At 40.8% G+C, this 26,963-nt stretch overlaps 1 protein-coding gene and 1 long non-coding RNA gene across 14 annotated transcripts in view; one reads left to right on the top strand and one right to left on the bottom strand.

The window, feature by feature from the left end:
• Positions 1-26,963, bottom strand: part of LOC5668073 (serine-rich adhesin for platelets) — a 76,626-nt gene that overhangs the window by 44,967 nt on the left and 4,696 nt on the right. The window lies entirely within an intron of this gene.
• On the top strand, positions 21,449-22,888 carry LOC133393535 (uncharacterized). The gene is made up of 2 exons (XR_009766240.1): positions 21,449-22,044; positions 22,122-22,888. It is a non-coding gene; the product is annotated as an uncharacterized LOC133393535 (long non-coding RNA).

Here is a 26,963-nt window from a genome sequence, read left to right as displayed (position 1 = left end):
GCTCTCAGACAAATTTACCGTTTAAAATCACAACCCGAAACTCGCGTTTCAGTCTCTTATGCATGTCATTTGCTATATCCGTTGCCAAATTAAAAATAAATCTCAGAATACCATAGTATTTTCATCTTTTTGAATGTGTCTGCGGTAAACGAAGCCTTGAAATGCTTACAAATCATATTTTCCCGACGCGGCGAGGGCATCATCTTTTCATCATCATCACACGACTAAAAATATGCAGGGAAACTGTGTTTGCACCTATCATTTGCACCATCAAAGGAAAGTTGTAGTATTCTAAAAAAATGCAAAAAAAAGTTAATGGCGTAGTGGTAATGGTTGTTTTACAAAATCTGGGGTTAAGCTGATCTTCAATTCAATGCTTGTTGTATAATAAGCCATAATGAAATCCAGCCACCTTTTTAAAGCAACACTAATTTGAAATGCCGAATTATTTTCATTTCGGTCGAAAAGCGTACGGATCGATATACTAACTGGACCATTATGTCTAACTCCCATAGTATCACATCTAAAACATTATGTGTAAAGTATCACATTATGCATCAGAATACAGCCAATGTCAGTTGTGGTGCGTCATTTTTAGGTGCCAAGTTTTTAAAGAAAGTATATATATATATATCTATTTCGCCAGCTCACACCCCATCACAAATATCAACAAACGGGTGATATGAACTCGAAACAAACAATATGTGAAACACATGTGGCAGAAATAGAATACGCAACAGACCACAAACACGTGACACAAAACGCGCCATTACTACTGCGTCTACTAGACTGTTTTAGACGGCCTTATGGCAAAGAGATTTGCAATGCGTGTCACAAATAAGTACACGAAAATGTATCTAATGAAAACAGAACACAGACTTGGACTATCGTAATAATAAACACCAACCAGAGTATAGTTTAGTGTCTATACAATCTCTCTATAGTACCTATGGAAAATTCTTTGATAGGTCGAATGCATGGAATAACGAAACAAATAGAAACTGATTCGTTCAGAAGAGCATAATTTCAAAACCATCATCTGATTTATAATTGTAGCATTCAATTACTGTATTGCGAATCAACGATACTGTATTGTCGACTTCATTCAAATTGGGCAAAGTTGTCGACTTTATTCAACTAAAATATGGAATTTATTATAAACATAAAAGACATATAAGCATAAAAGAAAGTAATATCATACATAAACGAACGACCCATCGAATGAAACAGGTCAACACGAAAGCCGTTTAAAAATGTGCCGCAGTCTTATAACAAACATGTTTGTCAATTTTAGTTCAAATCCATCTGCCTACATACAGGTTTCATGTATTAGTATCAAATTCTATGGATTCTATACACCTAATGTTTATTTTTCTTCTCTCTCACAAAGATCATTTTGACAACTGAAGGCTTTTTACTTGAAACAAAGCACGTTACATGTACGAACAAAGTACCGTGTGAAAAAAAACAGCTGGTAGAAAAACATTATAAAAATTAGGGTTCGTCATAAACAATCATCAACAATGGTTGTAACCCTGTACGAGAAAGATGAATCGATCTTCCCAGACAGTAAAACAGAAGATTACTGTGATTTTATCTCTATACTGTCAGTTTGTCAGTAAGTCAATGACGCACACTCGCTGAAATTCTATGTTAGGAAGTTCAAACGAGCAAAAATTGAACACACATGCGATTGTTGATCTAGTCCTCAACACGCAACTCAGATGAGACACCGTCATCAGATTGGAATGGTGTGTTGGGGCAGTATTTTACGAGAATTTTACTTGTATATTGCTTTAATATCGTTTTTAGTACAATTTCAGAATTATGTTAGTACTGAAATATATTCAAGCATAGCTCATATCATATGCATACATATGAAGAGCAATTAACTAAATTAATTACAAACTTAATTATAATTACCCTAACTTCAAGTTTCTAAATAATATCAATGTTGTTACTAAACTATTTTTAAAATGTAATGTAAAATTTCTTTTTTTTCTTTTCTTTGGCTCAACAACCGATGTCGGTCAAGGCCTGCCTGTACCCACTTGTGGGCTTGGCTTCCAGTGACTAATTGATTCCCCCCATAGCAGGATAGTCAGTCCTACGTATGGCGGCGCGGTCTATTTGGAGATTGAACCCATGACGGGCATGTTGTTAAGTCGTACAAGTTGACGACTGTACTACGAGACCGGCTCAAAAATGTAAAATTTACTGCATTGAAAAAGCCCAGATGCTACATTCGCCTTCACGAAAAAAGTAAACGCCCCACAAATGTTGTAATATTGTCATTGTTTTACCCATTCAACTTCAATATGAAGACTTTAGAACATACATTTTATATTTTAATAAAATTTTAAAATTTTATATTTTTTGATACTTCCATTCCATATAATACAACATTGTATATAGAACTGAAATATTCTAACCATGGATCTTATGCTTCTGCCATTCGAACAATACTAAAACCCGTTGTTACGAAGCCCAGGCACATAGTCCGTATATACAATAGAACGATGAAAGGTATGAACCAGCAAAATACGTAAGAAAACAACGTGCCGTGTAACGCAAAAAAAAAACAGAATAAACGAGATTTCCTCGCATAAATATAATTGGCTCATTAGATCCGACAATAATCATCCCCTCCTCTCTCGCTCATACTGGTTTATTTCTCTTTTTCTCCTTCGATCTTTCTTACAACAAAACAACGCGGCGTCATCATCGTCATCATCATCATCATAATCCTCATTGTTCGGGTCTACTTCTCTCCTTTCGCCGGGCTCAGATCATCAGTGCACCTCTCGCGCACAGAGTTTCAATGTCGGGGATTTTATTCTTCTATTTATTTGCTATTTTATCCACTGTACCGTTTGCCGATCGCTTTCTGTACCCCTTTCCTTTCATTCATCTTACACTCATCATACCACCGTGCCCTTCTGGAGCAAATCATCTTGATGTTGCCTTCATTCTTTCGCTCCCGTCCATCATATAAAACGCTATTATCATCCCGGTAGAACGACGCTGCATGCGGGCAAGGAGAGCGACGATACGTAGCTGATCGTCATCAACACGAAAACTGGCAATAAAGGGAGAGAAGTGGGGGTGGAATAAACATCCCCATCCCTCTCCGAACAAAAAATTTGCTGAATGAAGAAGAAGAAGAAGCGACGCGTATACGTAATGATCGTACACCGTTCTTTTTCGCCTGTGAGTGTGTGTTTCTGTAAAGTGTAGTTTTTTTTCCTTCCCAGTGCCAGTCATGGCTTTTCACACTGGTGTTGTGTTTATACTGTCGATCAACTACAAAAAAAAACCAACAGAAACAATATGCAAAATCCCAGTTGCTTCTCTCACACATCCACACACCAGATGCTGAGGGCTAAGTAGAAAAACACCTCTCCACACACAACACACACACATACTCAATCGCCCACTGGCAAAACAAACAGTAGACGATCGCGCGCGCTACTTCAACGCTAGAGTACTCCTGCCTGCGGCGGTCAATCGTAGGAGCGAATGAGATAGCGCCAAGTCTCCGTTGCAGTCACGCTGTACGCCACGAAGAGCAACAGCAACAGCAACCGCAGCGGCGGCAAAAACTCCCTACCCACAAAAACATCCAACCGACACACAACACGGCCGGCCAACACACAACACAGCAGCGGCAGCGCCACAAACTTGGCAACAGGGCGCTCGCACACACGGTACACACCACACACCACTGCAGCGCGCACCGCACGTATCGCCGCCGCCTGACCGCCTGCTCGCCTGAGCTTGTGAAACGCGTGTGCTGTGTCTCTTTCCTGTTTGCGAAATACACATTGTACTGAAGCGAAGCATACACACACGATGCTACACGGCCACACACACACGGGAGCTTCTCCATTGCCGCTCATACGCACTCGTTAAATGAGCTGAGAAGCACCGAAGAAGACAAGAAAACGACGACTGGTGGTGCGCCGTGGGTGGGAGAGCACATTTCCGCCCCAAACAAGGCGGGCTGACACACACAAGGCAAGGTAAGGCAATCGCATGGTTTGCTGTTTGCTGCTGTTGCTGTTGTTGCTTCACCAACGCAAAACGTGGCAACCGTGCGCGCGCGCACTGTCTCGACCAACACACACCACACACAGCTGGCTCGCCGTCCGTAGTCGTCGTCTTCGTCATCGTGGTGGAGCGCGCTCGCTACCAACCACGAGGGAATTTTCTTATTTGTTCCCGTTTCGTTTCCAATCCCTCCACGTCAATCCATTGGGCTGAAAGGGTAGAGGGAATAGCCAACACATCACCCCGTAGTAGCTGATCGAACCAGCCGGAACTTGATGTTCTTTCTCTTTCTCTCTCTCTCTCTCGCTCTGGCTCTCCGGTTGCTGCGCATCCAACAACTTCTTTTATTTTGCTACCGCAAGGTTCTCCAAACTAGTGCCACACACACACACACATACACACACACACACACACACACACACACACACACACACACACACACACACACACACACACACTCAGAAGTATGCTTTAGAAGGGCGCAAAAAATATATGCTGTCAAAAAAGTGATTCGTAAGTGCATTTTTGTTCTAATGACAACATCAATCCACATTTTATTTGATTGTAAATCCTAGCAAATGAAAATGCGATTTTATAAGTTGTTTATACATTTAAAACGTTCGGGTTTATTTCCGTTTAAAAGAACATTCTTCAGATAGTAAATGCGAGATTCTATCTGGCATTATTCCACGAGTTCTTCATCTTACAAACGTAGCCCATCATTTCACAACGCCACATTTCCCCGATACACGTGTTTCTCGCAACGTGTGCCTCTATTACCAGCGCTGTGTCTGTCTGTGGCCGTTTTCTTTTTTATCAACCGCTCCTAAAAATCTTGTGACACGTTACACCCCTATTCTTCTACTACCACACGTAAAATCATGCCTCTATCAACCGAACCGAGCTCTAACTGTATGTCATGTTTCACTGTGTGGATGAAATCTAATCCAACATACACAACTTTGTCCACGCATCAAGAGCACAGCCAATACGGCGTAATCACTCACATTGCGTCTAAGCAAACACTTGCCAGCACCCAAAAATTAGGATGAAAAGTTGTAGAGTTTGTATATTTTTATTCTATAAGGTAAATGTACCTATACTGTTGTCAGTATCAATGTGGGTTATAATGTACTATCATTGCTGTAAGAGTCTTCGGAGGCAATTGGATCCAATAAAGGCTTTGATCTTACTGAGGAATGTGCCTAGTTCCTTTGCTTACATGGACATGGCTACAATTGTTACCTTGAAGACATTCCGGTAACAACGAATAGCAGTGCTCTCAAAGTAAGAAATGATGGTCCGAAAACGCTTAGACTATTCGGCTCGTCTACGTATCGTCCACGATTCACAATGACCGGTTTTTAATCCATCATTTCAAAAGGTGTTGTTATATTTTTTTATTTAGATGCACAACACAGAGAGAGAGAGAGAGAGAGAGAGAGAGAGAGAAAGTAACGAGATTGTTTTCGTAAAAACGGCCTATTCATCAGAATTATAAACATTCTAATGCAACTTCCTTCACATATGGCATTAGTGCTAGCTTGATGCCTCTATACTGCCATGTGTACTGGTGCAGTTAAATAGTTACTTATCATCTCTAAACGTTGATCATCGCATTTTCATTATGATAAGTGTTTGTTTCTTTGTTTATGTGTGTTTCAGCAACACAAATAGCCAGGGTGAGTTCTCATATTCACCACTCGCTACTAAATTAAAACGAACGTAGCATTACATTTCCGTGCGCAAGAGAGCTTACTCAACAGTCACCATGTTATCAAGTGGATATCACAAACATCAGAACTGTTCACTACCAAACTGCGAACTCAACTATACAGCGATCAAAGATAATCATGATAACGACGATGCTTTAAGCTGCTTGGTAGCAGGTATTCTATTTTAGTTCTATTTCTAACGGATGGAAATAACAATAGTTTGGTGTGGAAAATTTATTTGTTTTCAATTCCGCATTTCCCGTGCCAATGAATAGAATGAATTGCTTTTTTTCATGATAGATACAGAACAAAGATACACCTGATTTCAACGAAACAATAACCAAGGAGAGCAAGTATCATTGTTCTGCCAACAGCTACACTCTTAAATTTGTTTATGCGACGTGAATAAAAAAAACGTGTTTCAACACTTTTTGACACATACGTAAACAAATTATCATTTTAAATTTGGACGTGTAATGATTAGAATTAATTTGAATTAATTCAAATCAACCGATGAACTCAAACTGAGCACAGTCCGAAGGCAGAAGAATAAAGGCAGAAGAAATAAACCGACACAGAAGAAGACTGAAGATGTTGCCGGTACGACGATCCGTAAACGAATGACGTTTATTGTTCATTGCCGCGCGCACGATGATCATGACAGCGGTCATGATCAAGTTTGACACACGAAGCACAGTGGCCGCATCGTGGTCATATGTCTAAGATATTACAGCTCGGCTATCCTGACCTAGGATTGACCTCAATTCTATTCTAATTAAAGCAATACGATGCTGTCTAGTAATACATCATGTTATATGTTATTAGACCATTTCCTAAGTTTGTCTACCTCTAAAACTCCGTCATAAGGCATCTGCGTGATCTGAAATCCATCAACATCTCTAATTACATAACGGTCGTGGGGAAGTACTTTATGAACTATATAAGGGCCGCGGAACTTGCAGACGAGTTTCTTATTTGCATTAGTGGAATCTGTGTATTTGATAGCTACCAGATCTCCTTCAGAGAAACTAGGGGCTGGCTTGGTTCTATTGGCTACGTATTGTTCGTTTCGATATTGTGAATATTCAATGTTAGATAACGCTTCAGAACGAAGAAGGTTTAAGTCACGGTTTGTTGTAACATGCTTATCATTAAGGAATTCATGTAATTCGTCTAAGATCTGGCCTCGTTGCTCAATGCCGAAAAGAAGAATCGAAGGAAGAAAGTTTGTGGAACTATGGACAGTATTGTTGAGGGCATGTTCAGCGGATCTCAAATGCGAACTCCAATCAGAATGGTCAGAAGAATTGCATAATTTGCTTAAAATGGGGCGAAGTACACGATTAACACGTTCCACCTGCCCGTTCGCTTGGGGGGAACCCGTTGCATTAAGAACATGAGTGATATCATTAGAATCAACAAACTCTTTGAATGCGGTTGAAGTAAAGCATGTTGCACGGTCACTTATAATTCGCTTCGGTCTGCTATAATATGACATATATTGAGTGAGAGCTTCACATACTTCATTAGTATTAGTTGTAGCGGTAGCGTATAGTTTTGTAAATTTGGTGAAGGCATCTATGACAACCAATATATATTTCTTGCGAGATGTAATGTTGGGTAGGGGTCCTAAATGATCAATATGCAACGTGTCGAATGGTACGGGTGTCTTTGGAATACTGTACATATTTCGGTTGTTAGTTCTTGGAGGTGCTGAATAGACGATGCATTTTAAACAATTTTTAATGAAGTTCTCAACTCTTGGTTTCATATGAGGGAACCAATAGTGTTGGCTAATGGTTTGGCAAGTTTTGCTGATGGCAAGATGACCAATCTTTTCGTGATTGTGTCGGATAATATTGTCTACCATTTCTCGTGGCACATATAATTGAAGATGATTTGTGGAAGACTGACGATATACCAAACCATCTTGGAGGATAAATCCTTGAACAGAACCAGCTTCAAGTTTTTGTCGTAGGGTATTTATTAAGGGGTCTTGGGATTGAGCAATCTGAAGTTGAAAATCAAGATCTAAGTCGCTGATTGCTCCAACGGCTTCAGTTCGGCTTAGAGCGTCTACATGAGCCATAGAAGTTCCAGATCGGTAATGAATTGTGTAATCATAGTTTTCCAAAAACAAAGACCATCTTGCTATTTTAGCCGATGCATTCCTGTTTTTTAAGGTTTCGACCAATGAATTGCAGTCAGTAAAGATTTTTAAAGGCAACCCATGTACGTATACATGGAATCTTTTAAGTGCATAGATAACGGAAAGCGTCTCTAGCTCGTAGCTATGCAACTTTGCCTCTTCTTTTGATGTTGTCTTCGAGAAATAAGCTACAGGATGAAGTTTATTATCTTCTTGTTTCTGTAATAATACAGCACCAAAGCCGAACGAGCTGGCATCGCAATGAAGCTCAGTCTCCTTTTTGGGATCAAAAATAGCAAGGATAGGGGATTGAGTAAGTTTCTCTCGCAATGTTTCAAATGCTTCACAACAGCTTGTATCAAAGTTAAATAATTCATCTTTTTGAAGTAAGTTAGTGAGTGGTTTAGCAATGCAAGAAAACGAAGGGACAAAGCGTCGAAAATAAGAGAAGAGTCCTAAACATCTTCTGAGTTGTTTAACATTAATAGGCATCGGATAATTTCTAATGGCTTGAATGTGCCGATCACTAGGTCGAATACCGAAAGCATTTGCTTTGTATCCTAGATAGTCAAGTTCTTGATGCGCAAATTTACACTTGTCAACGCGAAGCTCAAGGCCACATTGTTTGATTCTCTCTAGAACTGCCTGAAGGGTTTTTAAGTGAGACTGAAAGTCCAAGGAGGCTATTATAATGTCGTCCAAGTAGACGACCACTTTTTCATCATCGATAAATTCACGAAGAATGGAGTTAATAAATCTCTGGAACTCAGAGGGGGCATTCTTAAGACCGAAGGGCATTTTGGTGTACTCGTACTGACCATCAGGGGTGACGAAAGAAGTGTAGGGAATGGAAGATTCTTCCATCCGTATCTGGTGGAAGCCACTTTTGAGATCTAGTAAACTGAAAAACTTTTTGTTGCTAAGATGCTCTAAACATGTTTCAATCAACGGTAGTGGGTAATTATCCCTCACAGTAATTTTGTTTAACGGTCGATAGTCCACGCACATTCGAACCTCTCCATTCTTCTTTCGCACGAGTACCAGAGCCGAAGCATAAGGAGAATTGCTAGGTCTTATAACCTTTTCTTTAAGTAAGTTTGAAACGATTTCCTTCACTTGATTACGTTCCCCGTATGATAATCTCCGAGGTTTTGTGAAAATAGGAGTTTGATTAGTTAGATTAATTTTCATACAGTGATTTGATAGTTCATTATTTTTAGAAGTATTATTTATATAAGAATTTTCAAAAATAGACAAAATGGTTGAAGTCTCTTCGAGGGATAGAGAAGGGCCAGTATCAAGTTTAAATTCAGATTCAAATGTATCAATAGCACAGATTTCACTAAAGGCATTATCTAATATACCAGATTTGCTAACGTTCCTTTTTTGTTCCTCTATAGTTTTTGTAGGGATAATGCAAGTTCGTTTAAGCGGGATGTGATCTTTGAAATACATAAGATGAACATTAAGTGCTGGAAGTAGATCCTTCCCTATGATTATTGGCCATGCCATAGATGTATGTGGCAGTATAACAAACATGTGATGGAGAATCGTCTCCCTGAATTGAATTCGGCAGTGTATTTGGCCACGAGTATAAAGATGCGAATTTCCTAAACCTTTGTAGTTGGAAGGAACTGGATCAGATAACAGGCATAAAGGTACGATATTCTCATTAATAAAGCTTACTGGGCTACCTGTATCAAATAAGGAATATTCTTTGACTGTCATGATTATTTTCCCTGACTTAAGAAAAGAAGCACTCACCTCGTGCAATTCATTTAATGGCAGTGTTTCTGCATTATCGATATCAACGCGATTGGCCGCATCCGGATAAGCAGCAGCGCTGGTTTCAGCATTCGGACAGCTTTTATAGTTGTGTCCCAGCTGGAAGCAACGGAAACAAGCTCCTGGTGGGCGGCGTTGGCGTGTACAAGCACTCTGATGATGACCAAACTGAGAGCAATTGAAACAACGGACAGTTGTTGGTGTTGTTCCCCGATTAGTTGTAACCCGTTTGCGATCACTGGGAAAGGGCGTCTCGGATGATTTAGCAACATATCGTGGTCGAATCGCCTCGAACTTGTTCAAAAGTGGCTTCAAATCCTCCACTTTTTCGACCAGAAAACGCATTCCAGCGGTGTGGGACGGACTGCCAAGCCCTTCGAAGATGATGTTAATTAATTCAGGCTCAGGAACGGATGCGCGACTGGCGATTCGCTGCATATCTAATACGTAACGCAGGGCTGTCTCATGGGGCGAGAGACGACGGTTACGCAGCTGTCGGTAGACGCCTTCGGTCGTGGGTGTCACATAAAAGTTTGCAACCAGCTCGTCTTTTAATTGTTGCAGTGTTGAAGCACGAGAGGCTTTAGCGACCATAGCAGCAGATCCTTTCAGTAAACGGTACACGTAGAAGAATTTATCAGAATCTTGGACGCGGCACAGAGAAAAGTGATGATCTAGCTCGTCAAGCCATTCAATGATGCACTTTGATGCATCGTCTCCAGTAAAAGGCTCAATAATTCCATCTAGCTTCAAATCGCTTGCCGAAAATTTTCCCGATTGATATTCAAGGGTTTGGACCCTTTGGCGAAGCTCTAAAAGTTCCAAGCGTCGTCGCATTTCGTTGAGTTCATTTTCGTTGTCGGCGTTAGCAGGAAGCGAAGAAGAATTCTCATTGTTAAGCGCGATGGGAGCACAAGCTACGGAAGCACTCAAAATGGTGGCAGAATCGGTATCGTTGTCGCCTTTCAAAATGGTGGATGCGCAATTTGCCGCGACGGTAGCTACGGCGGTGGTGGTGGTGGCGGCTATGGCGGTGCTCGACGGGGGGCATATCTCACCTCGTGAGGTTGTTGCGACTGCTTCCGCTGATGTTAGTTGTAGAACGTTTTCAGAAAACATATTCCGAATTTGTGGAATAGAAGCCGTAACGGGGACTTCTATGCCCTTACTTTCAAGAGCACACAACATCTCATCTTTTGTAGGCATCGCGATGGCGGATCGTGGCGTCACCTCGCACACACATACACACGCACACACTTTTCGCTATACTTTTTATCGTGAGGGTGCAAACAGCAAAACAGGTGTAGTCGATAGGACGTTTTCCACTTCTGAGATGTAATGATTAGAATTAATTTGAATTAATTCAAATCAACCGATGAACTCAAACTGAGCACAGTCCGAAGGCAGAAGAATAAAGGCAGAAGAAATAAACCGACACAGAAGAAGACTGAAGATGTTGCCGGTACGACGATCCGTAAACGAATGACGTTTATTGTTCATTGCCGCGCGCACGATGATCATGACAGCGGTCATGATCAAGTTTGACACACGAAGCACAGTGGCCGCATCGTGGTCATATGTCTAAGATATTACAGACGTATATTTAGGATTGAATTATTTACAGAAAAATTTGTTCTCAGATTTGTTTTATGACAAAGCTCTGTTGGAAGTACCTGATGAAATAAATTGCTTCACAATTGATGCTTAATTTACTGAACTGTAGGTGCCTGCCATGCCATTTTCAATGCCATTTTCATGAATGCCATTTTCAACAAGGAAGACTATACCGCCACACACCACACGTCACCCTTATCACTCTTATCAAGCTCTCTTTGCCTCATTTGAAAAAATTACGTGAATGGGAGATAGGAAGAAAGGATGGAAATCAGAGTCGACCGACGCTCCGCTTGGCACGAGAAGCAAGGGTACACACACAACACCTTGCATTATCCCGAATTCAAGCCGGTACATCTCTGTGGTGGACCGCACAAACATGATTTCGCAATTTGCAACTTTGTCGTCCCTACGTCCCTCCTCCGCAATTACGTTCTCATGCTCCTCTTACTACTTTTCTTCCGCGTCTCTTCCTGCATTGAGAGAACGCTGTACTCGAACTGTTGTTCCCGTTGCTGTTGCGATGCTGCTACTTTAACAAATGCTTTTGTTCTGCCCCGTTTTACCCTCCGTGTTTTCTATTCCACGCCCATGTCCGCCAACCTGTGTAATGGTTTGCTATCCGAGCGAATGATGTATACAATACAAGAGTTAAGTTTCAAGTGAGTTATTTCTCACTGCGGCTGAGTTGAAGTAGGATAGCTGGAAGGTATTAAAGTGGACGGATTATTTTGTTAATTAAACCATACGGTTTTTAGTAAGCTGAAAATATTCCTGTTTCAATAACATTCTTTTTTCACTTGTTAAATAACGTTCCAAGATCCTGGATTAAATTCAACCAAACAATCTATTTCACATCGAACCTATCATGCCCATCTCAATTCCTCAACTTCGAGATAAAGGAAATAAAGCTTCATTGAAGTTTCTAGCACCTTCACTGACCATAGTTAAACTAAAAGATGAATTGTTTTGTAATGTAGACATGTTGACAAACACGAGATTTTATACATTTTTATTGCTCTAAAGTAGAAGCAGATAAGTAAAATGAGATTCCTTAAGATAGATGCCAACCTCTATATTCACTTCACCTCTAGATCACTTCATCTTAAGGAGACTCACAGTATGTAGAAATAATATTCGGCCATCACAATGTGTGCTTTGCGAAATGTAATTGAAGAATACAAGATCAATTTACAAGCCATTTGAATTCCGATGGATAGTAGTGGATGTGATTTTAACCTTAAAGAATTCCGATAGACTATTGATGCATTTTAGGATACAATGAAAGTATAAAATCATTGTTGTAAAACATTATGTCAAGCAACATGTTGAGGTGCTTCTAAGACATAGAATAGTGCTAAAGGATTGCTGTATAAAAAAGACAGATCACTGTTGATGTCGATAACTCTAGCGCTAGCTAATAATAAGTAATAGCTGGAGAAACATTTACCAAACCAGACAGGATGCAAGCTTGTTAGGTGTCTGTCTAGTGCTTCGTGATAATTAGTTTCAACAGTGACAAGTGTACATGCAATGCAGCCCGCTCTTCAGCTCATTTAACCTTATGTTGAATCCCGATAAGAAAAATTAAATAGTAATCATTCTACATATGGTTTTGTAGGACATAGTGAGTATATCCAATTGGATGTGTAATATGATTATGATGCCATATCATTTCTGAATTGGATGATACCTCAGGAACCTCAGGAACCTCAAGTTCTTTTGCATATAAAAAAACTTGTACATGTTATATTATCTGTAAACAATGTGAGATAATATGTAGCCTGTGGCATTGTATAAAAACTATACTCTCCTCTCAAGAAGATATCATATTCCTTGCGTTGTGGAAACATAAAATTGATATAATAAAAAGCCAGTCAGCGATGCTTTTTTTGATAGGCTTCGGTGGGCAAGTTTCATCAGTTATTGGGGGCCTTCACGATTCTAGTTAGTTTTTTGTATGGAGTTTGACAGTTGGAGGCTGAAATCATGTAAAAACTCCATACAAAACCACACAAAAAACTAGCCTGCAATTTTCAGTCTAGATTATTCTAGCCACAAAGCTAGAATTAGATTCGAGTACCTGCTCGAAAACACGGTGTTGTTTACATTTATCCCAAGATGCATCAAAGAGATCAGATGGTGGAATCTGGAATCAAAATGCATGTAGTAATGCAACCAAATTTGAATATCACTTTTTGACAGAACGAGTGAAAACTTTTGCTCCAACGAGCTTTCTAGGTGCTTGACGAATACTCAAAACACTCTTACAATCTTCATTCAGAAGCAGAAGCGATAAAAATCAGCCTTCTAAATTCATACACCTTGGGATAAGCCCACCTGTATATTATATTCACTTAGATAGCTGCTCGAAAGCTGCTATGTAAAGCAAACAGCTGACAGGCTGAAATTTCAGCCTACGAACTTCAAACGGAAAGGGCCCCAATGCTAGATTATCATTAGGCCTCAAGTTACAAATAAGCTGTCTAAAGCCTCTCATCAATACAGTAGCGCCAATTTTATAGGAAGAAGAAAGCGCAAAACACACAAACTGTACATCAAATTAGCTCGTGCAAGAGTTGAACAAATTCAGTAAGAATTAGTGCATACTTACAGCAGTTGTCAACTGCTCAGTAAATCGTTTCGACAAAAGAAAAACCAAGCTTAAATCAACATCATAAAACGATTCCGCAAAAAGAATCAATGAAAAATGGTTCCAAGCATGCATGCATGATCATGATCTGTCGGGTGCTGTCGACAGTAAAACCTGTTACTTTAGCTCGTCAAAAGGTTTGCAGGCCAGCAATAAAAATCATCTCGTGTTTCTGACTTCCTTCACCAGAACTAAGTTGTATTGTAATTTGAACCATAAACCATAGAAAGAAGCAGAAAATCAATCTTGGACCTCATAAAACTATCGTTCAACCTGACGATCGTGCAAAGTAGCGTTTATCAACACCCGGGAGTGGGTTGAGCATTTAACTCACATAATTTCTAGTGAAGAAGTTTCCTTTGCCCTTACCTGCAACGTAAAGAGAACAGGAAAAACGAAGCATGAATAAAACCGATTAAAGATTACTGTTTCTAGATAAAGGTTAACAACAACTGCTTGTGTGAGAGAAAAAAAAATGCGAACGTGCGAAATGTGGAAAAGACACATCGGAAACACCATACACATCCCGGGATAACAACACGTGTATCTTAATAGCGGCATCACACAGTCGCAATGTAAACAACGAAGCAAAGGTGCTACGAGCATATGAACCATCCTAGACAACGACAACGGCAACTGACATTACTGGGAGGAACGTCATTTAGAAAAGAGATCAGGGCAGGGCCCACCGTGCCTGCCAGTCACGACTGAAACATATTTCACTCGGTACAGATAGATGCAGCGCGAAGATATATCCCCGATGGCGTCCATTTCCTTCGTTCCATCAGCCCTACTGCTACGTTTGTGGCCTTAGAAAAGCCGTCTTTCCTAGTGACTACTGCTAGTGCTTCTGCACATGGGTAACGAGCGTTGTCACGTTTCCGTGTCGTGCATCTTTCCCTTTTTTCCCACAACGGCGTTCCTCCGTCTTACTACTCATCGGATTCTAACATATAACTAATGCTACTTAAATGTCATCCCTCCCAGGCACTAGTGGTGGAGGGAAAAACAGGACGTTTATTTTTGTTACCAAATAGCAAGCGTTCTAACAAATTGGTGTACCTAATGTAACTAATGAATGCATAGTATTCGAAAGTTAAATTAAAAGGTTTTCAAATAAACGCTTAATTTAAAGTACGTTTTAAATTTGATACTGATCTAATAATTAAGTTAATTTTGAAAAAAAAAAAAAACTATTATTATATTCGTTTTTCATTTTCAAATTTTATGTTGTACTTAACTCATTTGTTTAAAATGTAATATGAAGACTTGGTGAGATAAATAAAGAATTATTTACTTTGAAAAACGTGCTTGTAAAATAATTGGTGATAAACGATTATAAACCATTCCCTTCGTCAAGATATTTTTTTCTCAATGTAATCATTTATTCCCATTCAACTGATGTTCAAATTTGTTTTCCCATTCAGCTTGTAGAACTTCTTGATAGATCTTGATTTCGTAAACAATTGCATCGTCAAACTACGAGCAAATTCAAGCTTCTATAACTTAATTATATTGGCATAAATTACCTATAAGTGTGTACACCGATCTATACAGGCCATGTTGCATTGAATTAAAGAAATAATAGTATTTTTTTACCAATTTCACCTCATGACTTTATCATTACTTCGGTCAAATGAATAATTCATCGAATAATGCATAAATAGTGTCCTAGGATACTTATTTAGAAGCATAGAAACATACAAAAGCATTTTCCACGAGTTTTATCGCATGTCATATTATCTTGATACAGATTTTTTCAACATTTGTTACAGTAAAATCTGTAGCAGTTCATGTTGAAGATACTGCATTTTAGAGAGATTTCACTGTATTTGTAATTTGGTCTCTTCGAGATGGCTATGTTGACTATGTTTCTAATTAATCAATTTTTTTTTTCTTGCTCACTTGCTTCTTTCCCTTTCAAAATGCTTATCTACCTTTCCTTGCTTAAATTCCAAAATACTGAAGTCCAATGTCTTCAAACCTGGAAAAGCTGGAAGCCATTCAGACGAACTGATGATATAAAATAAATTATCCTTACATCATTCCTGATTTCCCATTCACTATTCCCACGTGAAGCCTTATAGACTGGCGCAGAATCGTGTGGAAAGCAAAAATATCATTTCAAAAAAATATTTTAGCTTCAAATGATTAGATAGATATTAGATAACGTATAGTAAATAGAAATACTTGTTTCGTTTTACGTCTCTGGCAATTGATAACAATGGCAATTTCCCTTTTTCGTTCGTAAAAAGTAATCTGATACAAGAACAATAACAATTTGTTTACACAGAATTGAAAGTATAATAATTTTGGGGCTTCCCCAATTTCTAGATGAAATAGAACACGCAACAGGTGACAGGCAGATCTTTTCAACGAGCTACTATGCTACTGGATACAATCAACAGAAATATGGTAGAATTTCGGGTAAAAAAACGAAATTGTTTCCAAAAATAAAAATAAAACAGTGATGCGGATGGGATACTCCATCTAAACAAGATTTTAACAGGGAATGGGATTACTGCTCAATAATGACATGGTTTGAAATCAAACAAATATGGAAAAATATCATTTAGGCTCCGATTCTAATCTTTTCCAATAAATTGGCTGTTGCACTCATATGAATCTACACCTACATGTCAGCATAGACCAGCGGTTTTCAATCTTTTTGGAGCTTTTCCCTCGATGTGGGGTGCATGTAGAATTTCATTCCCCCCTCACAAGTTCATGAGCGGGGGGTGAGCGTATCAACCCATGGTATTTAGCAAAATTTTGATAAAAAAAAATTCTCCTAAAAAAAAAAATCCCCTTTTGAGGAGAATTCTCCACCCATTGAAAACTACTTGACTTATTATAGAATAATTACAAATAAATCGTGTGTTAAAAAAAATCATAAAATTAAACAATACCTCAGTTTTACAAAGAGTCATCCATCAGAAAGCTTCTTCATCCAAGCTAACAGAATATCGCACTGCAAGAGCTCTTGTCCCATCGTACAACACAGGCTATGTCTGTACATACGGCCGAGCATGCTGGCTAAATGAGCATACAGAAGGCAGTGAAAAAGGGTTCCAATCAAATCAATCGGTCGCGTCCAAACACACACTTTCACAAGTCACACACGCGCACCGTTTGCACTGTTGTGCTGTTCCTATGCGTTTGACCATTTCAAGGACTTTCCAACGACCACACACAACCAGGGCCAATGCAAACAACGCAAGCGCAAGTACAAACGTACTATGCAAACAACAGACACAGAGTCTTAAGTCTCGACAGCAAGGGAAGGGTTGGGTCTGAATCGAATGGTCGTTCCGTGTGCCGGTAGTAAGCAGGAAATGCAATACATTCTCACAGCGACAGCTCCCCTCCGGCTACCCGATTGTGTGTCACATACATTTGGCTTTCCATTCTCAAGCAGCCCCCAACCCAACCCACCACACCAAACCAAAGTGTCACTCAGTCGAGCATGAAATTTAAATGCGTCACACTGCGACGAAGCCTACAAATAGCACACAAAACATGGCTTTCACTCACCTGCTTTTTGTGCATATGCTGGTTTCGTACCATTTATTAGTAAAGTTTGAGATTTTAATTTTCGTACTAATATTAATAAAACCAGAACTATAGCATACAATTTGTTTCCTATAACATAGAAATTAGATAATGAATAAAACTGACGTGGATTTTATTTTAGTCGCAGGGTACCGTCATTCGAAGGGTTTCCGAGGCAAAAACAAACCATGGTAATAGTGTAGGCGGACTGGAATGGACAAGTGGCGCCTTTTTTGACGCGTCGAGGAAGTAAAAACGCGCGGTTCGCAGTCCGAGAAACCAGTTGGTGATCAAACTAGTTACTGGTTTGACCTAATAAAGCAATAAAGTAGGTAAACGTAGCACGATCGGCGTGACGTATATTATTGATCCACCACTACAGTAAACTATCAAGGCTTAGTATATGAAGAAAACAAATCAAACCAATCTCTTTCTAACTGTTATGGTAGTATTCATTTTTTTAGTCTTTAAACGAAAAATACCTTACTTGTGTATATGATGTTTCATGATCAATAAAAATGAACTTTTTTATCTTTGCATTCTATGTTTCTTCATCTTACACTCGTATTATCAGAATGGATATGATTTGCTGGGACTTAAAATGTACATTTTTTACAGAACGAAGATGACTAAAACAATGAAATACGCAAATGTGTTTGTGACATAATTACCCTTAATGTAAAATAACGATAACTAGTAGTTACTTATGTATGATCTAACACCAGCAAAGTGAGGCACACCAGTCACATGCGGCTGCCTAAATATTTCATAGAACTTTTCTACCTATTAATGCATGGTTGTTTATCAATTTGACTGTTACAGGGTTTTCCAAGGCAGTTTCGAATGTAAACATTGTTATTCACCGCGTCCAAGATGTTAATCCACATCAATCTGAGATTTCATTTCCATCTAAATAATGTTCAATTTCTCCAACATGATTTTCAACACGACTCAAGCTAGATTGAGTTTGACAGTTCTTTGTTATGTGTTGAAAATCATGTTATGGAACTGAAATTTCTATTTGAAGCAAATAAACCATTTGACAGCTGTTGAAAAACATCTTGGATGCGGTGAATAGCAATGTTTACATTCGAAATTGATATGGAAAACCCTGTAACGTGTAAACCTATAAACATTAAAAAAAAATGGTTATTTCGACCGCACAGTTTGCAGACCCAATGATCTAACATAAAAATAATAACCAATATCACAAGCAAAATAATATGAATGAAAATACTTTGCATACAATAAATCAGGCAGTCTTGAAACTAGAAATTGCTCTTTCACTATTGCCTCGGTGATGGTACATATGATATTTAGGTACGCTAGGTACATATGATATTTAGCCATTTTTCATGTTCATGTTGCCAACGATATAACAAATAACGTCCAAAATCAGTCAGAAATAAATACCGTACGCATATTTTACAGTTTTATAATGTGTGTTGGATAGTGTTGTTAATCCTAGGTAGCTAAATTATCCAAACAGCTTTACATCATACACATGTGACATCAATTTCAATGTCAAACCAATGCCATAGTTATTCCTCTCCTTCGATCCGGGTACATCTACATCTATGCAGAAAACTACAACATCAATATCGTTTTTAATTAAATAATGAGCACCTTAGACTAGTTGACAACAACGTTCTGTATTTGACAACAACGTACGTTATTGATCCTGAAGATCGAGCAATGAAAATAATTATAAAAACAACGAGAATATTCTCCTAATCATATTTGTAAGTTTCGATGACGATGTCTTCAATAAAACATAACCAGCTGCTTATGCATACTGCCATGTGGAAGACGCAATTAAATCGAATGTCTGTACGTAATTTTAAGACGTAAATGTACTGAACCCTGTATTCATTCCTCATATAAATGCTGTAGCAGGCTAGAAGAGCGCAGCAACTACCAACATTTACATTTTTGCTTGCAGACGTCAGCGATCCACACCCAAGCTGCATATATGTAACCACAACTCGTGTAGCGAATCTTCAATCCCAGGGTGTAAGTCCTGGTGGTGCAGTTTTCTTGTTCTCCCCCCTTGATACTAGCCACACAGTCGATTCTTAAATTACAACAAATGGAAGACCAACCATCGACGAATTGGATCGGATGGTACGATATGGAAAATTACGACACATCGCACATACGCGCCTCTTCCAACACATACACACACACTTCTCTTATACCCCTCTACCTAAGATTACTTAGCCCAGGCCCATTTGGACCAGGGGGGTAGGTAGTGTGTATTCGTAGTTCCGTGCGGTATTTCGTATCGATTGGTCTCGGTTAAAGAAGTCGAAAAAAAACTACTTCCTTACGAAATACATGGCAACAACAGAGCGTTGGACAGAGCAGGGAAGAATGAAACGCTAGACGCTCTCTTCTAGCATACGGCTTCTCTTCCACTAGATGCGGTGTTGTGTGCTGCGCATTGTGCGTGTCTCATCATCGACGATGACGGTTGAAGGGCGTTCATAAGACAAACGTGAAAGGAAGGGAAGAAGGACCGTGCAAAGGGATACAAATACAAGAGAGACCTTCCGTCCCAATCTAAAAACAGAGGAATAATAAAAAGAAAAGGAAAACAACGCTCTTAAAAAGATGAAACGTCTTTCCTCCGCGGCCTCTATTGCTCTCTTCGTTCCTACACCGTCTCGTCTAGCCTTTTTATCACGTATACACACACAAACACACACAAGCGGCCAAGCAGTGGCTGCGCTGTGCTCTTCAGGTCGGTGCGTCGACATCGATTGCCTCAAATGTGTGTTGCCTCATACAATGAAGTAAGCAAGAATATGTGCGCTAGTGGTTGTAGGTTAAAAACACCAAACACACACATCTACATAAACACATCCATATACACACACACACACACACACACAGGGTGTGCTGGTTGGTGATGTTGGCAAAAGAAGCCAACGGACGAAGAGCACCATGATTCGGCATTTCATTCGCTCGCTCGGTGCTTTTTCTTCCATCTCCCTTTTGCTTTAGCGACTGTGGTCGATCCAAAGCAAAGCAAACGGAGGGTGAACACACCGATAAAATCCCAGGGATGACGTGACGGCGTTGCGCCGACTGTCTCTCCGGCGTGCGAGTCACGGTACGCAAGAGAGCACACGCAGCAGCAGCAGCAGCAGCACCACAGCACACTGCTGCTACTGCTGCACGGTTTGCCCTGGAGGCAGCCGTGGACCAAAACCATATCAACTCAGCGCACACACACCGTGTGTATATCGTTCCTTCCATCGACTGTATACAACAGTTATACATCTCGGTCAAATCCTTTCGGTCGCTCTCACGCGTTTACAGGCCGTCGCTGCGCAAGCGCTACACACGAAACAGCATCTTCCATCCCGCTCGCTCTGCCAGTTTTGACAAGCGTCCAATTAAAATCAATATACTAACCCTACGGAAAACATCGGTCCACGTACAGCGTTTTTTCCCATTCCATCCTACCCCATTTTGCCGATCGTGCGCTACTCTCTTGCCGCTATCTCGCTCTCGGTCTCGCTCTTGGCAAAGGGAAACGGGCCAAAAACACAAGCCACACACTTTGCACAAGACAAACTCCTTTCCTCTCCCGTCTTCTCCTGTCTCCTTCTCTCTCTCTCTCTCTCTTGTGAAACCAAACCCAAACCGACTGCGTGCCTCACTGCACGTCAAAAAGAAACCGACCGATGTTTGGCCTACTCGCTCTCTCCTTCATTTCCCCCTCTCAAATGCACATTGTTTTGACGCTTCAGCACACTGCATAGCGCGAAAAAGTAGCGCCACAGGAAGGAAAGAGCCGACCAAGCACATAGTTCGCTCTCACTCGCTCCCGTTTGCTTCTCGATCAACATCGCCATCATCCTTCCATCAGCCGGCAACACCGTCGTCGTCCACGACCCAGCAAGAGTGCTTTGCCTCACATTATGACGCAGATAGAGTTGGCTGCCGTTGGCTTCTCCGACGGCCGGGCTTACACCGTGGGTTGAATTTGGTCCTTCGAAACGGAATGGGTTTTCTCGCTCCGATGATTGGGGGGGTTTTGGAGCTCTAATGCATTACAACTTCGAGCGCACATACATACACACACACATATCCTGTGCGCGAGGTAAATCGTCTTTTCTAGGCAAGAGAAAAATCCCCGCAACAGAGCCACGATGGTAGCGAAAAAGGGACGGATGGCACAACGGCATTATACGCCGTATTTGTGTGGTGCTGTGTCGACAGACGGAGTGATGTGATGCGAGCACTCTAGCAGGCAAAACGCATGACGAAGCGCATCCGGGAAGGTATACGTACAAACGCACATACACACACACACACACACACACACACACACACACACACAATCTGTTGGTGCGGTAGCGGTGAAGATTACGTTTTCTCTCTTCCATTCTATTTACTTTGGCTGACACAAATCATCAGTCCATCGCATTTACTCTACCGCAAACAGAAAAAAAAATCCGCCATATTCGGCGCTCCGCTAGGGAAGAGACTTGTACAAAAACAACATACCCCTGGCAGTACGTACCACACTGAACCGAAGGAAGGGGTTGGTGTTCTGTGTTCATCATCTTCTTCCTTTTTCAACCTTCCTCAGGTCTGTTGAACCATATCGCTATAACCGGATTTCTACCCATAGCCAGCATCCAACCAAACAGCGTAAAACACAAAAACAACTCAATCGAGGACAAAATTAAGAAAAAAAAAACAATGCTCTACAATACGTTTTTCAGTCTTCATCTTCACACATACACATACACACCAATGTACAAAGTTTCCGTTGCCATTGTGAGAAGCAAAAATAAGAAACAATCTCCAGCAGGAGGTGGTATGTAAAGAAATCAAGTATTCGACTTTTGTATGGAAACCCATCGACAAGCTCCACGAGTGTGTCCGCTTTCACGGGCAGTGTACCACGCTGGTGGTGCTGAGGTTCGCGTTCGAAGGGTCGTTTCTTTGCTTTTTGAAACTGCGACTTCATAAACAACAAACGAGTATGCGTGTCATATCTCATTACCTCCTGGTACAGTGGTGGTGGTGGGGATGACGATCGATCCTTTCCCAAGCACAGGAGATATTTGATATATTCCCAAAGTACTCTTTGCCCGGTCATACTAACCGCTCAATGGAACGTCCAACCAAGCCCAAATAAAACAAAGCAGCCGGAGCGGACACACTGCATTGAACGCCCTTGTCTAAGCTCAACGTCGCACTATAAGAAATTTCTGAGAATATGCCGATCATGAATAAAGCAAAAACGTTGTTTTCTTTCCTGAAAATGTACTCCAAATTCTATGTAACCATTATAACCATATCATAGGGAAAATAAACTTTCGAAAGTGGTCCACAGGCCCAAAAATGTAATTCACATGCGGACGTCATACATTTATGTTACTAGCTCTTATTTTTCTTGACTGGTTTCTTCTCCTCACGTGTTTTATTCCCATGCCCTTATGCATGCGCATATCCTACAGCTTGGAAGTCTTCTTTATTGAATGTTTCACAACTGTAATGTTTGCTTTTTTAGTAACTATTACTGGTTTCACAGGTTCTCTCAGTACCAGTCTATTTTTTTTAAACAAAGAGCCCATATTATCTTTTAAATAGTCTCATCAGTATCATAAAACATGTTAAAACATTATTCAGAAATAGTAGAGCACTTGAATCAACTTATGTCGTGTAATTTGTGAGATATTAACTACAACCAAAACTAGCCTCATGATCATACACAAAAAAGTTACCTTTTCCCATATTTTTTTTTCCTCTGAAACAACAATATTTCGTTACTAGTTTGTAAACTTCTAAGCATTTGCTTCCCATTTTCAGCGTACATTCAATCATGTGCAGACACCGAGGCTCGATCCATGACAAGACGGCTGTTTTCTCGGTGTGACTCTTCCAAATTATTGCTCCATCGGGGCAAAGAAGGGAGCGGCCAGTCTCGTTCGGTTCGGTCCCTACCAAAACGGGAAGCCAAAACGAGCCATACTCGCATTAACAGGTGCACAGCGTGAGTGAGAATGAGATAGTATGACGACAACGCGCCCGTTTGCTAGAATGAGTAGCTGCTAGAAGGAACCAGGGGATTACGTTTTCAGCCGGGTAAGAAGAGAAGTTCAGCGAGACGCGCGTTTATGCCCGCAGCACTACCCTAGGGGACGTGGTGCGCGTGTATATGTGTTTGTGTATCTGCATGGGGACGTAAACCAAAACCCAGCATAAGAAATGCGAAAACTACCGGACCGGATGGATAATAACGGCAGGAAGGAAAAGAAGCTCCTTATAAAAAGACAGAAAGCATGAAAGAGAGAGGGAGAGAGAAAGGGCGTATCGTCATGATAATGTAGAAGAAACCCTTCAGAATGCGAGAATATATCGCGCAAAATGTTCTCAACCCTGAGTAAGAGTAAGAGAGAGAGGGGAGCTTTTTACGTACTTATTCCGTCCCGCTTTAACAATCGAGCACACAGCGTTTCCTGCTGTGTACTGTCAATGCTGGTGCCTTTTGGGAACGACACAACAGGGCTTTGGTACGCGTAGCAAAGGAGCATTTTGTGTGACTTTTGAGTGGAATTACTATTCATTAAACTCAGTAAAAAGAACATACGAAATTTAGATCTAGCGATTACAGAACAGATCAAGTATTTATAAATAAAAAATTATGATCTTAAGCTTAAAAAAGACATGACTGTTCGTTGTTGGTTTGCTACTTTTTTTAATCCTCCATAAAACATTCGGATAGTATACGTTCCCAGCCCAAGGAACAATGAACAGGCAAAATGGTTAATTCTTCTTCACACAACAACAAACTGCTCTCGCTGCAAATATTCCCATCGACCTGGTCGGTCGGTCGGCGGTCGTATTGTGGAACCAGTGCACGGTTTTGATTTCCCTCCCGTTTGATAGAAAGAGTCGCAACGAAACCCTAAATCCACCTGAAAGAAGGAAACGAACATCTCAAAACCCCACACGAATTGGAAAAATTCTGCAATGGCGCTTTCCCATTGTAAATACTCGCTACTCTCGCACAAGCAACATCGTCGCTTGCGCTGCTCATACAGAGTGTACGCGACACGAAACAGTTCCGCGCAAAGCGCTGCTCTAGGCATTCCGGGGACTCTTTTTGTTCCCATTATTTCCCCCCGTTTTCCGTGCCGTGCTGGCCCAGCTATTCGATTATTTCATGTCACAAAAGCCCTCGCGTCGACGTTCCCTGTTTTTATTCCAGGCTTTTCGTTTCATTCCTGATTCTCCAGCCACAGCCACTGCTTTTGAGGCGCTTCCCATCGTTTACTGCTGCTGCTGCTGGCTAGCCTTTTGCTTCTTCTGCTGCTTGCTATCTTATCTGGGCGCTCTCGCTCTGCCTAAGCGAACGTGTAAGCCCTCTCTCACACACACACAACCGTACATCAGGACAGGGGGTAGAGCATCTGTGGAAAAACACTCGAAGCCCTACATGAACGGAATAGCGCGGCGAAGAATACAACCAGTGACGCAGAATGAAGACGAACAAAAAAACAGGCTTTGACGGTGTCGTCCGTACGCCTCGCTCTGTGTGAACCCATCTGTAATAATACAGCTGTGAGCAAGTGTGCGTGTGTGTGCAGCAGAGTGGTCTCATATATCTTGCTTTCATTCTGGCACACAGCCAAAGAGACCCCATCTCGCTTCGGCGCGTGCATTTCGAAAAGGTTTTCAAAACGCTGCTTTCACGCATACACCAACACCCAGCAGAGCTCGATACGGCCGGTGGTGGTGGTGGTGGTGGTGGTGTGTGCAGCGCACTGTGTGCCAAACGATCCAAAGCGAGGCGATGACTTGGCTCTGCCGCGTGAGATTGTGCGCGCGCGCGTGAAAGAGAGAGATGTAGAAAGAGCGTGCGGGAAAGCAGGAGAGCAGTCACCCCGAACGGACGAGAGTCGAGAGATAGTGAGATACAAATAAAATGTACTAACCCTACGGAAAACATCGGTCCATGGCTATTACGTGTGTGCTTTTTTTCCTCTTCTCCCTTCATTCAATTATTTATCGATTTTCAGCTCCAAAATTAGTAAAATTGTATAATTTCAATATTCTTTCGCACAATGCTTTGGCAAGAACGCACACCCTATATCACACGGTCAGGAGCTACAAAACCAAAACAGAAGGATTGTTAGAGTACTACAAAAGTCGGCAGCCATTCCCCGGCTCTAGAGCCAGGAGCGATGCGTTTGTGCTGTTTGGAGAAGTTTCTTTGAAAGAAATATTGACAAGTTACTACGTGTTTGAGAACTGACCACCGGTTGGGAGGAGTTCGAATGGCTTAATGAAATCAATTTCATTCGTAGCACAATAATTGTGTTTCTGGACACTTCAATAATTGTATTAAAATAATGAATTTAGCATAATTCCACACACTTTACACATTTCAATCATAGTATGAGAATCAAGCATAATTCGCCACTTTAATGCTCTCTTTTTCATGGTATGCATCATACGCTACCACCATTCGTATGCCATTGGTCGAGGAAAGAATCTCCCTGGAGAAGATTTCATTTCCACACATTGTGAAATTGTGAAAAGCCTCTTGAATCGCAAAAAAACGGTACGATAAACGAAACATGTTACGATAAACATAAATGGCGTGCTCTAATCGATGTGTCATACTTGGCAGGTTTGGTTTTTTAAATGTGGTTTTGTTTAGCCCAGAGCAAAAACACAGTGTACACACTTTTTTTACGCAAATTACTTTTATCAAACAAAATTATACCATGAATAGTGGTTCGTCCAAGAATAGAACACGATTGGGGATGATAAATGATGCAATAAATCGAATATTTTATTGATCATCGGAACAGATACGGCTTCTACTGTTCCGTCCGTGTTAGTGTGAGGGGAGGAGTGGAAATGTGCAAACCTACGAGCGTATTATCCAGTGCAATTTTCTCCAACGAGAAGAATGCTTCCATCCTTAGCAATCAGCCACAGCAGCAGCAGCAGCAGCAGCAGCAGCACAGTCAAGGGCAATAATATGGCGGGAACAAATGCATTGGGGATTTTATGTTTATTGATGTATGCTCGACGTTCTTCTTTATTGGGGTGGATTTTACAGATGAATTGCATCCTTAAGAAACTGGCATATCTCTCCTCTCTCATTATGTGCTCGCTGCCTATGCCCGGCATATCATTTGCTCTCAGTCGGGGAGTGCATTTATTGGCATCATTCGTTTTACACGACATTATTGTGTGCCTGTGTGTGCCCTTTTACTGCAATCCCAACCATGGTGGGGACATATAGAATGCCAGTAAAATGCGATGAATTGGTACTGACGATACACAAACAATTCTTAATACGAGCAGCAAATAATGTGCTAAGATGTAATAAAATACGGAGAGGCTACCATGAGTTCGACGGTGTATGTTTTAATATGTTGTTCCATTTACAATGTTACATTATTTA

Source organism: Anopheles gambiae, chromosome 3, assembly GCF_943734735.2.
Source record: "Anopheles gambiae chromosome 3, idAnoGambNW_F1_1, whole genome shotgun sequence".
Lineage (NCBI taxonomy): Eukaryota > Metazoa > Arthropoda > Insecta > Diptera > Culicidae > Anopheles > Anopheles gambiae.
The sequence above is the reverse complement of the archived record's forward strand: the minus strand, read 5'-3'. Positions and strand labels throughout refer to the sequence as shown.